Below are 14,670 nucleotides of genomic sequence, written 5' to 3' on the forward strand. Positions count from 1 at the left end.
CCATTTCAACAGCCGTGAGCAACAAGATTATTTATGCGTTTTTCTCGCCCAGTCCCAAGCACGCTTTAAAATCGTCCCGGGTTCATGTCCATGTCCGGGTCTGTGGCCCGTAGTCCATATTCTGTATTTTGTATTCCAGGAGTCCGGGAGTCCAGGAGTCGGGGTATCCGCGGTCCGAGGCCAAACGCATTTTGTAGACGCGCGTGTTTGGACACAAGTTAGGGAGTCTGTCCATTGCCTACTTCGCGGCGTTGTTACATTGTGGGTGGTGGAGGGTGGATGGTGGGAAAGTGGTGTAAGTTGAGCAGAATGCGTATTCCGTGGAATGGGAACCGAGAGGTGTGAGCACTTGGAGTGCTATAAAATGCCGACGGAGGGACTGTTATTGTGATTTTTGGCAATGAATACGAAATGCCGAGCGTCTCCGTTCTCGTTTTCGTTTTCCTCCTCGTTCATCACCATGCTCTCCCCCACTTGTTCATCATGGCTACGCCGTGTTGTCTTTTGACAAATGGCTTCGATGATGTTTTTTATTGCCCAGACCTATCTGACTCAACTGTGTGTCTCCATGGCTGCTGACATTGTTATATAGCAGTCGCATATACAAATATATGCCTACATATGTCTATCCACGCCTATCCACAGGCCTATTTTGTTCATTACATTCGGCCCAGACTTCAACCTGTCCCTAACTCTATTTTTTTGGGCTAGTCAAATATTTATTTTTCTTTTTTCTTATTCTTTATCGGTATGTAGAGCTCATAAGGTTTTGTTTACTCTATCTAAATGTTATTATTATGAGCAAAACTAAAGAATATAAGAATAAAATAGTATGATTTTATTATCCAAAAATTTTTGTACAAAAATTTTAATATATTTAATATTTAATTAAAAAAAAATATAAAAAACGAGAAATGGTCTTAATTTTTAAGGAATAACTATCTGTTTCAGAGTATTAATCTCTTCGGTGTGATTCCGTCCAGCCAATTCGGTTTCTTTTTGTATTTATTTTATTTTTTCGTATGTTTTTATTGTTGTCATGTTGCTTTGGCCGTAATGGCAGCTCGTAAAAATGTTTCATTTATGCTAAATTCATTTTTGTGCCTTCGAAATCTGTTGCCGCGCCAAAGTAATAAAAGGATTCTTTCCATTTGCCACCATTCATTTGCTCGCCGTTCATTCATTCTTTTTCTTGTCTAGTGGCTGGTTTTCTTCTCGCTTCTTAGTTGTTCGGTGGCTTCCGCATCCGCCTTTCCATTTCCATCCACTTTTTCGACCCACTCAACGGGGGGGCCAGAGTTTATTGGTCTACAAATTATATTTGCTTTGTTCGGCAGTTAATGAGTCTGTTAACGTTGTGTGTTAGCGCTTTTGAGTGTTCATAAAACCAGCGAGTGCATACTGAGTGGCGTTTTGAGTCGCGGCGTCTCTTCAGCTATTCATGGACATTCGGGCTTTCACCCTTTGATGCCGCATAATTACTCGATAATGTGCATTCAAATCGTAAAATCGCCAAAGCCCCGCGAACCGCCGAAAAGGGCTGTTAACGCCGAGGAGCTATAAGGCGTGGCCACCTGGCACGCTTTATGATGGACATCAAATTGTCCAAGTGAAGAGTGGAAATTTTCGCAAAATAGTTTTCAATGGATTCCGGGGTTTCGATGTTCACGTTTGCATTTGCAGCTAATTGCTGAATCCACTTAGCATTCAAATCCAACTTTTTATTGCATACTCTCGGAGCAAATCGCTCCACCAATCCTTGCACTCGAAATCCCATCCAATTCCATCCAATCCCAAGCAAAGACAGCGACAAATCAGAAATCCAACAAGCTGTGCAGCAATTCACACCCCAAACCTCGGGACTCAAACCACAGGTCATAGGACTCCCGACTAAGGACTTTGGAATCCTCGAATCTCTGGAATCCTTGGCCATCGCCAGCGAAGCGTGGCGCAAGTGACAGGCATTAAAACCGAGTGAGACGGAGGAAGGAGAAAACTGCGAGGAACCCAACCGCCATGTCATTAAATGCGAGAATCCATTAAAAGCCGAAAATCAAACCAACTTTATTGAATATCAAATTAACATGTTCATAAAAATGCGCACATTAAATTAAAAGCGGAATGGCGGAGCATCCTCCATCGCCTCGCCATCCAAGGACAGAATCCAGAGTCCAATACCAATTTCAGTGGCTGTGGTGTGAAGAGGAAATAATAAAAATTAACCAGCAGGCAGAGAAAAAAGATATAAAAAGAGATTCTCAAGAATGGCGAACTACGTTTATGGGATCGCAGTTATTTTAATTCGTATATAATGACCATCAATATGGGGTCACTATTTAAGCGGAGTAAAATTAAATGCCATTTAAATAAACTACTCATAAAAATCACCTTTAACCATAATACGAACATTTTCACAACAGTTTAATCACATTACTATTTTTTGATCCCCAATTATATATGCATTCCATTGTGTATTGATTTATTGAATTAAATAGTTAATCAACTAAGTGAAATTGAATTATTAATAATTTAATTTAATTAATAAGGATTTTTAGCCACTAAGCTTCCGAAAAATAAATACAGGAAATTTTTCAAACTTTTTTTTATTTACTACACTATTCTAATTTTTTTATTTGGTTCCTTTTCGATATATCAACGTATAAACCGTCGGTTTCGGGAACACTTGTTAGCCAGGACAAAGATGTCCTTTGGTGGCCTGTGAAAATAGCACGAACATTTTATTTATTTATTACGCTTAGGTGACAAGGACATTGGAGAAGATTTTCCCAGCTCCTTTTCCGATCTGCCATCCCCTGCATCTCCTTTCCCTGGCGCTTTGTGTGTGTAATTAAGTGAGGCATAAATAAAATGCCTTTTTAGTATTCATCACAATTTATGCTAAGCTCTCAAAGCATCAAGTTGCCTATGACAAGGCGCCAGAATCTTTTTCGCATTCCTTGCGAGCAGTGGAGAAAGCGAAGGCCGGGGGAGAAAGTGGGGTGGGTCGGGGTTTGGGTTTTGTATCTCGCTACTCTGTTGCATAACTAAGTGCGTCGTGGGTTGGGATTGGGCGGATTATGGTGCTATACATCCACTAGTTTGGGGCTCCAACCCCTCGCACATTCCACCATTTGCGTCGCCGACCGGTTCGCAGCTCATCAAATATGCAATTAAATCAGTTTCCGTTTAATTAAACCGGAAGTGCGTCGACTGCCATCCCGCTCTCGGTTATGTATTGGCATCCCAGTCTCACACTCTGCGGTTTGATTTTTAAGTGCTGCGCCAAGCTGGGATTTTTACATTTTTATGAGGTTTTACCCAGCATTCCATTTAATTTTCTCGCTGTTTTCCTCTCCGGCTCATTGGTTATTTTGCATTTTATTGACTTGAATGAAAGGATCTGTTCGTAACGAATCGAATTGGATGGGGAAATGAACGGCAAACCACAAATGAATCAACTAAGCTGAGCATGCAGGAAGGCTTAGCTTAGCAATTAGTTAGCCATTGGCATTGCCATTAAGTTTGCAGGCTGCAAGTTGCAATCGCCGTTGCCTTGGCTGCGCTTTAAGCCCTCAAAACTGGCTAATTAAACCACGCGAATTGCGCGCCCTAAGTTATGCCACACTCGAAAGCAACAATATTGCCAACAACAATGGCAATTGCTGGCTGGCATTGCCTCCTTTTCTGTTTTCTGCTTTCCGTTTCGCTTCTTGTGCTTATTTCTTAATTATTAATTAAGAATGAAAACAAGGCAAAAAGTAAGTTGCATGCGCGTACTTTCGCTGGAATTGCCACAATTTCACTGGGACGCCCGTGAGCATGCAAAAGCTCCTCCGCACTAACATTGATGGGCGGGCATCTTGAAATTTACCACTCAAATGCCAATCAGGTTGTTGTTAATAATTCATAATGTTTTATTGTTAAATCATTATTTAGTTATTTAGAACAATTTATAGAATATGTACATTATTACTTACGGTTTATTTTAAATTCGTTAAAATTTAGAAAACTAAATTATATTTTTTTTTTTACATTTATTCAAAACGCTAAAAAATAATTTAAAGGATAGAGCTTAAACTTTAAATGTTTTAAAACACAACATTATGTGGATAAGTGTTTTTTTAAGTTTTTGGCTTTTTTTACAAATAAACCAAGTTTTTGAAAGAGCATTCACTACTTTACCTTTCAATTATTTAACATTTTGCAATTTTCCCACTTTGGCAGCCTCGTCAAGACATTTGGATACAACAACTGTGTCACTTCAGCCATTCACCTCACCAGCCCGTCCACCCAAGCACCCTCCTCCCGAATACCCACCACGCCCACAAAGCCCACCGCCCACGCCCAAAGCCCCGGCACTTGTATACCTTAGGTATTATCCAGCGTTGTCAACGGCAACCAACGACAACAATGGCAATGATGATGATGATGACGACGAAAACGAAGACGAAGACGATGTTGCCATAAGTTAATTTGCGTCTCATATATGCATGCCTGCATTTGCATGTGTGTCAGTCAGCCTGGGTTTTGCATTAAAACTTGAAAATTTAAATGCCCTAAGTGATGCAACTTCAACTGTCTTACAAGTGGCCATATAAGTATGTATGTCTCTCCTTGTGCCAGTATCTTTCACTCAACTGGTTCAGCAGCGATTTCACTTGTCTGTGGCTTTCGTAATTAGCATGAAAATAACTTTCTTAACCGCCTCGAGGCGGAACTTTAAAGATTTTTCACCGAAACAAGCATGCAAAACGTGGTACTTGGCACTTGGCGAGTAATTGAAACAAATGCATATTTAATGAATTGCGCATAACTGCTAATATGTGTCATCTGTCAATAGAGACGTTAGGTTTTGGCCAGTAATTGATTTTGCGCATTTATCACGCAAATTAATGTTAATTGTGAGCTAATATCGAAATTTATCACCCCGCCCACACTGCGTATGATTGATATGCGCTCAAGTGCAGAACTTCAACTCGATATATGGAATGTGTTTAAATAAGGCACCGAAAATAATAGTTAATTGAGGTTTATTTTTATACCCTTGCAGAGGGTATTATGATTTCAGTCAGAAGTTTGCAACGCAGTGAAGGAGACATTTCCGACCCCATAAAGTATATATATTCTTGATCAGCATCACAAGACGATCTAGCCATGTCCGTCTGTCCGTCTGTCCGTCTGTCCGTCTGTCCGTCCGTCTGTCCGTCTGTCCGTCTGTCCGTCCGTTTCTACGCAAACTAGTCTCTCAGTTTTAAAGCTATCGGGATAAACTTTCGTAAAAGTCGTATTTCTATTGCAGGTAGTATATATGTCGGAACCAACCGGATCGGACAACTATATCTTATAGCTCCCATAGGAAGGATAAAAAAAAAAAAACGTAAAAAAATTCTAGCTCCGGTGTTTTTTGAAATTTTACCTTTTACTCTTAAGAATATTTTTTTTTATATATTTCTGAATTTCGGTTTTTTTTTATTTTTTAAATCGGATCACTATATCATATAGCTGCCATAGGAACGGTCGAAAAATTAAATGGAAATTAATGGGAAAAAAATTATATCTTTGTTGGTTTTTATTACATTTCCTTCTACTCTGGGATATGACTATTTTGAAATATTTCCGAATTTTGATTTTAATTTTTAAAAAATCGAACTACTATATCATATAGCTGTGATAGAAACGATCGAAAAATTAATGTGAAATAATAAGAAATTTAACATTTTTGTGATTTGTAAATTAATAGAATGATCTGCAAGGGTATATAAGCTTCGGCTTGCCGAAGCTAGCTTCCTTTCTTGTTTTTAATAAAACTAAACAAAAACTATTCAATGATTTATTAAGCTTAATATCAGGCGGTGAAAATTACTAAAATTATATGGAGTAATTTTACCACAACACACGTGACCCCTCACATTTGCGGAGGGCAAGGCGAAAGTATTGGAGAAACATTCTTCACTCTTTCTTCCGCATGGACTTCGTCTTCTCCTCTTTTTTTCAATTTTAATTACAAAACTTTTCAGGGAACCGAGCAGAGTTCCGTGGGGGTCCCTGTTCAGGCGCCACGCTTGATTACAGGGCGTGCTTATGCGCTGATTGCTTGGCTATGAGTTCCATTCACTCGCTCCTGCCCATTAGCCCCTGCCCCTTCTACCGCTCTGCTCCCGCCTTACTGATTGTTTCATGCAGCTTGACTTTGCCATCATTATTGGCTATTGGTTGTTCTTTTATCTCTGCTTTTATTTTTGTGCTTTTTGTGTTTGATTTCGACCCCCTTTTTTTCTGTTGGTCGGTTTAAATGCCACATAGTTGTCCTTTTTATTATTTATTTTCCTTTTGACTGCAAGCTGAGGCAACGAAACTCTTTATCAAACATTGTTCTGATGTTTTTATTACTTTCTAAATACTTTGGTGGGGCATTGGTGATTATTTGCACAATGCCAGAAGGGAAATACTTTTAAGGCAATCATAATCACTGGGGAAGAGGATAAATATTTTTAAGGTGAAGAGGAAAATACCCTATGTATTTATGAAACTAAAAAAATTAGATATAATAAGTCAAATTCGTATATATAATTTGAAAGTTTTATTAAGAGATTTTGATAAAAATAAAGAAATAAAATCAAAGTTTTAAGTATTTAAGTAGTCTTTCAAATTTTTACCTATTCAATAGTATCACCCTTATATTACATAAAAATCTTTTCAGGGCCTCATACCTTGAGTAAGAGTATAATGACGACTTTTCCGCTTGATTTCCCGCAAAGGTCTTTCCGATACCTTTACCTTTTGGTCTTCACTTTCTTTCTAACCTTTTTCCACTTGAACTTTTGTCTAAGGAATTTTTACCAAGGATTAAGGCCAAGTTTCATTTAACCAAATTAATTTCCCAAATTAATGGATGGCATGTCTGCTTACCTCGTTTTCCAATTGCCTTGCCCTCCTCCACCGGTTTTAGCCATAAAAATTTCTTTAAAATCTTGGCAAGCGTGTATGTTTTGTTTCTGGAGAGAGGGTTAAAATATGTTGAAAATGTTGCCACACTGCTGGCAGGCAAAAGAGTTGACAGCCATCTCCCGCTGAGAGCGAGACAGCTACATGTGAGAGGCGGTGGGTGGAAAGGGGCGGGGCAGCCTACGACGAATTACAATTATGATGACACAAATTGGTTATGTTTCTGCATGTGTGTGTTGTTTTTTGTTCTGCCTTGAAGTTGGTTTTATTTTATTTTATTTTACTTATTTTTTTGCTGCTTTTTTGGTTTTCTAACAACCCAAAATGTCAGGATACTCAGACAGGATACATGGCATGTGGGGCTTGTCATCGTTTCGTTGGCATTCGGTTGGCTCTCTATCCATTTGAAAATTTTTCCGGCTCACCCCAAAGCGAATAAAAACAAAATCGTAAAAAATCATAAAGTATAATGCTGAAAAATGTATGCAAAAAATGGCTTGCTAGCCTTCTGGCCAGGCCAACATAGCCGAACATAAAATATGAAATTACATATAATAAAAAATCAAGCCATAAAGTTGTTTGCTACTGCGTAAGCTCCACTCTTTGATGCTGGTTTCATATTCGTTGGGGGTTTCTTAGGGCAAGATGGAATGAGGACCTGTGCCGCCAGTCTTTCCTTTAAAGTAACTAGAACAAATTGCATTTGATTAGCTCGATTATGGAGTGGATGCGAGGATGAAATATGAATACCTAAGTGAGCTGAAAAGGGGAAGCTGGAATCTAAGGAATTTAAATTTTAAAGTGCTTTAAATTCTAACACAAAAATCTACATTATGATAAACGTTACTGGAACTGCAGCAATTAAAGTTTTTCAAATGGGAAATCCTGAAAATTCATTTATTAAAATCCAACAGGTACAACTTTTGTGCGAAAGTCAATTGTATGCTCAATAGCTAATAACCGCTGGCTATGTGTGCGTGTCCTGGTTTTGCAGAGGAAGAGGGGTGGTGGAGAGGGGGAAAACAATTTGGAGTAACAGACCTCCCGCATACAAACGACTATTTCAACCCTCTGGCTAGGAAGAAGAGCACACCACCACCCCCACCAGGCATCCCCACCACCCACTGAAATAACTTTCCCACCTGCTGGCCAACGAAAACAACAACAGCAACGAGGGCATATAAATAACAATGTTGCCACTGAATATGAGGGGGTCTAAAAATGGGAAAATGAAAATTGTTTACGCTGCCCACGGAGTTCTTTTGCCAACAGCATAAGACCCCAACTTATTAAATTATTGTTTTGACCATAATTTCAACGACACTAAAATTAAAAAACCATTACTAAGAGCCAAAAAGGCATTATTTGCTAAAAATGTGGAGGAGAATCACCCTCGCGTCCCACGGCAGGAAAATATATTTCCGCTTAATTTATTAACGATTTTTGTAAGCCATAAACTTTTCATGCGTGCGTGTGTGTGTGTGTGTGTGTGGGCCCTCTGGCCCTCCACTAAGTGATTTTTATCTTAGACGGGCCAACCGCCCCCGTTTTTGTTTTTTTTTTACGATTTGCACATAATTATAATTGAAATTGCGACGAAGCCGTGAGCGCCAAACGACTTTCATTCGAGTGCCAATAAATAATAGAATCAAGTCATAAACTGATAAATGATGTGCCACCATCAGCGGCAGGAATGGGTGGTACTCCCCCTTTTTTTTTCTTTGGCTGTAATAAACAAAGTTAATCATTTAGGATAATTGAAATTTTTACGAGACACTCAAAGTTATGTTTGCCTCTTTCTATTTCGCTTCTCTCGCTTTTCACCAATTTGGCAGGTAGCTTAGACCCAGGACCCTCATTAGTCTACCCTTCGGGGGAGCTCTTCGTCTCGACGGTTCGATGGCTAAGTGTTGGGTACTTATCGATGCAAGCTGTTGATTGGAATTATGCCCACACGCCCAGGAGAACAATGGCCTATGAGGACGAGATGGCAAAATACATAAATAAGAGCCAACACGTGGACTATCAAAACGCCTGGAAGTATGCAACAAATGGCGAGTCAGCAAACAAAGCACAAAGGACTTGAATTTTGCGGTGGATGAGAGCGGTTGTCTGGACAGGTTGTATAATGATTCCTGCTATAACTAAAAAACACAAAAAGGTCACCTTACATGTTATATTATATTTCAACTAAAAATGGGAAGTATTAAATAATATTTATAAATATATTAAAATATTAAAATGTTGAACTTGTTAGAAAATATATTTAAAATTTAAAAAAAATGTATTTATCTCACCATTCAATAATTAAATTTCCCATCCATTTTTCCTTCAAAAAGGTAGTTCGTTAACCTAATCCCTGCCACTCTGACCACATTTGCTGTATACAAAACAAACATATGTTCTCCCCCACAAAAAAACTTGCTGGCAAAATACATTAAAATTAAATATTAAATTTAAGTGCATCATAAACGAAAAACAATGAACCCATCAGACAGTCAGAGAGAAAGAGAAAGACAGCCATCGAGTATAAGAATGAGATGGGTTGGGAATTTACCTGGGCACAAAGTGTCGACGCCTCAATTTTCATCACACCGAAATAAGAGCAGAGGTGGAAGAAATCCGAACCCAACCCCACAAAAAGAATGGGACCCGAACGTAAGCCAACTGACAATATGTTAAACCGAAATGGTGGCACGGAGTGACGAGGTGGGATGACTTGGATTAAGCTGCACCAAAGAAAAATTCGAAAAGTGGCGAGAGTTCTGCACTGGGAAATGCAGGCGTTTTGTGGCTTTTTCAGTTACGGTCCCTGTTTTAAACATCCTAAAACTTCGTATAGCGTTTAAAAATCACTAAAAAAGGTGTCTAAAAGTATGCAACATTTATTTTTAGCCCGTTAGCGATGAAAACTCTAAATTATCTACAGTATACTTTTTGGCATCACTAAAAATCAGGGAACGAAAATAACTGTTATTGTAAATTTTTCATACAAAAAAATCACGCACTTAGAAGGGTCCTAAAAATTTTTTAAATACACCACAATTTTTATTAGCCATTGTAGTTTACAAATCCGTAATGATTTTTATTTTTTGATTTTTATAATAAAACTCAAAAAATAACTGTTATTTTTTGATTTTTATGAATAACAGTTATTCCTTTGACATTTTTGAAAAACTGAAATAATTAAAAAAAAACATGATACCCGTGCTTTTTATAACTTACTAAAAATTTGTTAAAAAAGGCAACCGCGCATATTTTATACCTATATTTTTTTAAAATTTTGTTTACCCACAAAATCGCCATAAATCAAGTTTGAGTTTTATGTGATCACGACGAATAACTGTTATTTGTCAACTTTTATTATAAAACTCAAAAAATAACAGTTATTCTTTGAGTTTTACTTTACAAATCAGAAAATAACTGTTAAAGTGTGATTTTTAAAATAAAACTTATAACAGTTACGTTCCCTGCTAAAAATGATTTCAAAAATCTAGGAGAATTTGGCAGTTTTAATTTTTTTCAAAGAGTATTTATTACTACCAAAAATAGGTTTTCCCTATATTGGTACCCAAAAATCATTCCGATTCTTTCAGTGTAGCCCCACTGTTACTGCCACTACTGCACTTGTCGATATCGACGTCAAAGTCTCGTAATGCCGGCACTCGCACTTGTCAGCCTAAAAGATGACAGTGATGGCGATGTGTTATTCTTGCCACGGTGTGGTTGCGGGAGCGAGATGGCGACTGAAAGGACGCGAGGTCCTGGCGGGTTAACACATATTACGGCCCTTGCGTATTGATGTCGATCAAACCGATATATGTATGTGCTCGTCGGTGAGTGTGTGCGGATGTATCCAACGCAATTGAGGTCATGTCCATGCGGCATCGGCGAATGGCGACGTATATGCCAAAGCATTAACTCGGCATTTGTTTCAAGCTGCTCGGAGGCAAGTCCGAGAAGGGCGACATGGGTTAAGGGGAGGGTATGGGGGACAGGGATACTGGGGGTATTGGCGGGTGGACAGATAGCGCAAGTTTGGGCCGAGAGTTGCGACATATTGAAAATCATTGCACACATACCCGTACACTCGCCAGGCAGGGCAAATTCAAAAAAAACAAGAAAGAACGCTATAGTCGGGTGCCCCGACTATCAGATACCCGTTACTCAACTAAAGAGAGTGCGAAGGATTATACATGGAGATAAAAACTTTGATCCGCCGTAACTTTTTAACGAATGGTCTGATTTAAAAACTTTCTTCTACATTTCAATAGGTATTCATAAACACAATAAAACTGCATTTTTACTTTTCCGAAATATTGAAATTTTTAAAATCGTATATAAGCGATTGTGGGCGTTAGAGAGGGCGTGGCACCCTTTCGAAACAAACTTGCGCTGCGTAGGAACTCCTAGAATCTGCATGCAAAATGTCAATCTTCTAGCTTTTATAGTTTCCGAGATCTCAGCGTTCATACAGACAGACAGACGGACAGACAGACGGACAGACGGACAGACGGACAGACGGACAGACGGACATGGCTAGATCGACTCGGCTAGTGATCCTGATCAAGAATATATATAGTTTATAGGGTCGGAAACGCTTCCTTCTACCTGTTACATACTTTTGCACGAATCTAATATACCCTTTTACTCTACGAGTAACGGGTATAAAAATAAAGGAAGCAGGAACAATGTATTGAAAGACAAACGGCATTGGCATCAATTTTTATTTGCCTGAACTGGCATGTTTGTGTGACTGTGTGTGTGTGCTTTGGCCGGAGGAGAAAAAATTTTTATTACATTGAAAATTTGCATAAAATATTTAAGCCAAATGGTCGGTCGATTTTACGGGTAGGAAATGTGGCCAAAAACAAAAACTTCCTTGATGTGATGGCAGAATAGCAGCGCCACTCCTGTTGGCCTGCGAAAGCTGATGGGATTTGTTGTCTGAAGATTTGACAGGCCTTAAGGGCTATGGAATGGTAACCGACAGTTGCGGTTTCGATATGCGAAATATCCTATAATGGAGTACCTCCTTGAAGTGGGAACACAGTTTGATGCGAAGGCTGTGCAGAATCGATTTTGGGAATATTTGAGTGCCATCATATCAATATAAGAATAAATAAATATATATAATTTAAATCTTCATTTTATTTTATTTATTTTGAGTTGACATATTGTCTTGCATTTTTTTTTGGACTTTACAAACTTCAAAAAACTTTAAATTAGTAAAAAAAACTAAAATGCGCGACTGAGATAGCATCACATTGTTATAGAGAAGAATGGATGGAAAGACAGAGAGAGGAACCCCGGCAATATATAGAAAACTTCAAGGATTCGCTGCACGTTCGCATCTTTAACGCCATATGTTGACTTTTGCTACAACTTTCATGCTAACCCACAATGAAGTGGGGCAACAGGAGCGGAGGGGAGGGGTTGCTGGCCATATCCTTTATCTTATATACGCTATTTTATGCCTGCACCACACCACGCCAACTCCCCGTCTTATATGGCTGTTGTTGTTTCTCGCCTCTTTCGCCAATAGATTGTGCCACCACACTTTGGCATTTTATAACATAAACTTTCATTTGTTTTCTTTCGTTTTTCTTGCTGTTATTATTTTTTTTATTTTTTTCGCCACATTTTTTGTTTTTTTTTCCAATGTTGTTGTTAGTGCTTGTAATGCGCTCATGTAGTTGTCCCTCTCTTCTTGTCTTTATATTCGGTTTGGGTCGCATATGTTAAGCCCCGAATACATAGAAACGAGTCTGATGTCTTGACATCTGTCTACCGAGGGCCCCCCAGCAGCCAACCACCCAGTTTTTCGGCTTCGAAAATCGTCCAAAAATGTAGATTTGCATGCACATCAGCATTGGGCATTCATTTATCTCGCCGACGATGGCCCCTTAATGCGATGGCGCGCTAAAAGAGGACAGGAGGGGGATAAAAATGTAGGACTTTAAGGAAAAATTGTATCATATATTACAAATATATTTTAACTATTCCATTAAAATATAAAAATGTATACCTAAGTAAATTCAATGCAACTGCATAGGCGTTCTTGGTTTCAAGAATAGGCGTTCTTGGTTCCAAGAGTAAATCGTTCTCGGGTTTAATAATTTCTCTCTTACCAAGAAGAACGTATTCTTGGTTTCAAGAAGACAAATTCTTGGATTCAAGCATAGGCGTTCTTGATTTCAAGAATAGGCGTTCTCGATTTCAAGAATGTTCCACTCTTGATGCAAAAAGGAATTTTTCAGAAAAATTAAAAATTTCATATATTCACTTTTTTTTATTTTATTAATTTTTTATTTATTATTATAGATATAACATAATTACAAATTACTTATAACTAAACATATTTAAGTCTAACAGCAATCTTATCATTATTAAGTAAGTACGAATAAATTTAAGTAATATAAATAAAACGTACAATAAATATAAAGTTTTATAATTTTAAAATGTACCTTGCCAAGCGTGCTACCTCCTCTAGGTGGACCGATACCAATCAGCGATTTTTGTTTCTCGCTCTTTTCCTGATTACGTCCCACAAACTGCAAAATTTATATATAGTTTAAATAACAATAAATAATACAAATTGTATATTATTTATATATATACATACTTTCGAGTTTTGCGAACAGCTTCTCCCGGAACACAATACGTAAACCAATTGGCGGAATCGCCTCATTGATCTCTCCTTGTCCATGAAGACACTCCAGCGCCTAAAAATAGTTAAAGTATTATTTCATATTACTTTTTAAAACAGAACCTTACAAGCGCAAGCACGCTCCTGCATAAACACACATATGTATACATACATAGATGCATTTAGCGTGGCGTCACTTTTTTCACAAACATACAAATTCGAAGTATTTATTTATTATATAGCTTATTTTCATTATATTTTTTAATACACTAATGTTATTATTAAATACTTACGTTTGAGGAAGGGGAGCGCACTCAAAATATCTAGTTCCTCTAGAAGGTTCTTTAAACGTGTGTCGTCCGCGTGTGTACTCCGCTTCACTCTAAACTCCATTAATCTCTTGGCTTTTAATTCGATAGGGTAAAATGAATATCCTAACCGACCTGAACTCACACTGATTGGGGTGGATGTGCTCAGTTCCGTGATTGATTGATTCGAGTAAGTGCAACAGTTTATTTGCATATTTTGCAGAATTTTATTGCACAACGGTAAACAGAACTGAATTACTGCAAAAATATGTAAAATATTTAAATTGCCAAAATATCCCTTAGCCGAGCATATAAATAAGAGTTTGCAGATGTCAAGGGAGGCCAAAGGGATGGCCAGTTGCAGAGGCCAAACAAATGTAAACTCGCTTTGTAGTTTATTGAAAATTTAATAAAGTGCTGCCCACAAACGAACGGACAAGCACAGGGAATGGGAAATAAAATAGGGAAATGCCGAAATGCCAATGAATGCGGAGACTGCATGAAATAAGAAATACCCAAATAAATATGCTATTTGCCTTTATTGCAATTCAATTTACTATCAAAGCATCAGCCCTGGAATCAGCATCAGCAGCCAATGGACATATTCGGGGCTAAATTTATTCCATAAAGGATTTGCAGCTCCCTCAGCTGCTCGGTATTTTTGGAATTTAAATGGAATTTAAAAAGCATTTCTATTCGGAATGCTTGTCAAGAACTCCGCACAGGTATGATGACACAAATCCGCCCGCAGGTGAGGCAAAAGCCAAG

This window comes from Drosophila takahashii, chromosome 3R, assembly GCF_030179915.1.
Source record: "Drosophila takahashii strain IR98-3 E-12201 chromosome 3R, DtakHiC1v2, whole genome shotgun sequence".
In the NCBI taxonomy this organism is placed as follows: domain Eukaryota; kingdom Metazoa; phylum Arthropoda; class Insecta; order Diptera; family Drosophilidae; genus Drosophila; species Drosophila takahashii.